Source organism: Egretta garzetta, unplaced genomic scaffold (assembly GCF_000687185.1).
Source record: "Egretta garzetta isolate BGI_Z169 unplaced genomic scaffold, ASM68718v1 scaffold85, whole genome shotgun sequence".
NCBI lineage: Eukaryota > Metazoa > Chordata > Aves > Pelecaniformes > Ardeidae > Egretta > Egretta garzetta.
The window spans coordinates 1,923,256-1,924,965 of record NW_009259718.1 but is presented as its reverse complement, the minus strand read 5'-3'; positions in this window follow the sequence as shown (position 1 = coordinate 1,924,965).

The following is a 1,710-nucleotide window of genomic DNA, read 5'->3' as shown; positions in this document are numbered from 1 at the left end:
ATGGGCGCGCTGCTGTAATTAAAAGCAAGGAAAGCTTCCTTGCTGCTCTGCGGGCATTTAAGCAAAGATTAGTGGGCCCCAAACCATGGGATTTGTTTTGAGCGAGTTTACCTTTGCTGGTAAATCTTCTTTAGCCTTCTTGGGTATCTCGGGTCAAGATTTTTTGAGCTGTTCGTCGTAATTTTGTGGGTGAAAAAGTTATTTGTGAGAGAAATTTGAGAGTTTTATGAATAACCTGACTGCTAGAGGTGAATGGCCCTCTGGTATCAGCAGATGTGTGATAAAGCTGTGACAGTAAGGGTGATGTCACTTAGCATCACTAAAAAACAGGGTAGGTTTAGACTGGATATAAGGAAGAAATTCTTTACAATGAGGGTGGTGAAACACTGGAACGGGTTGCCCAGAGAGGTGGTGGAGGCCCCACCCCTGGAAGCATTCAAGGCCAGGTTGGACGGGGCTCTGAGCAACCTGATCTAGTCAGCGGTGTCCCTGCTCACTGCAGGGGGGTTGGACTGGATGACCTCTAGGGGTCCCTTCCAGCCCAAAACATTCTATGATTCTATGATCATGGCGTGGCTATAAATTCTGGTATATGATTTACAGGGTCAAACTGTTTATCCCTAAATACCCGAGCATCCTAGTAACAAACACTTGCATTTGACTGCACTGGGCTTGTAATATTGGGTTAGCTGTTAATTTACTGTCAAAAAGTTGTGACTGCCCTACTTAAAGTCATCTGCTTCCAGAAGTTTTATTTTTTGCGCTTGGAAGCTTTTGGAAGCCGGGTAATAGAGTTACAGCTAGCGCTGGCAAGACCATACAACTAAACCTGTGGAGCAGGAGCACTCTACACCTTGACTAACTGTGGTTCGCTTGCCATCTCAGGACCTAGGTAAGATCCATCAACTGTTGAGGTGACTTGCATATAGAGTTCAAAGCAGTTTCCAAACCTGGAAAAGCATATTTGTGACTTAAGTATAGAGGTGCACATATTTTGCTGCAATTCAGATACTGTATGTGATATTATTTATATTACTGGCAATAAAATGCACAAAAACCCCCCAACTGGACTCCCCAAATTCATTATGTTGTCTTCAGTTAAATAATATGTTGGAGGAAGGGTGCCCTTCAGTGGGATTTCCTTTTCTTTTTGAGGACATTTTTCCCCTCCTATTACATGTCATTTCAAGTTCTCAATAATGCCACACTCGCTCTTACAGATAATGTTTATCTTTTCCTTAGCATCTTTTTTTTTATTTTTCAGTGTTACAATTCTTACTCTGTTGCATGCCCTTCCATCTTCCATTTACTTTCCACATCATCCAATGTTTGCCTTCATGGCCTTTCTTACTCCCTTGATGCTCCCCTTCTAGATTTCTGATTATTTTCTGTTTCCTCTGATTCTTCAGAATTTCCTGTAGCTTGTTTCCATGCATTTTCTCTCTTTGTGTGTCTCATTTCCAGGTCCTCTGTGTTTTCCCCATATGCTCCTAACTTTCACAGTGGGAAGAAATGGCAGCTGTCTTTGCTGAGGCCGGTGTGCGTTCTGTCTCATTCAAAAAAAAAAAAAATCAGTTTCATTTATGGAAGGCAGTTCAGTTTTATGAAGAAAAAACCCAAAATAGCCACAAGGGTGCTTCTGGCATTGATTCCTTTTGAAAGTAAAGGGAGGAATTGCAATTTTAAAGTCAGAAGCTACCTTTTACAAAA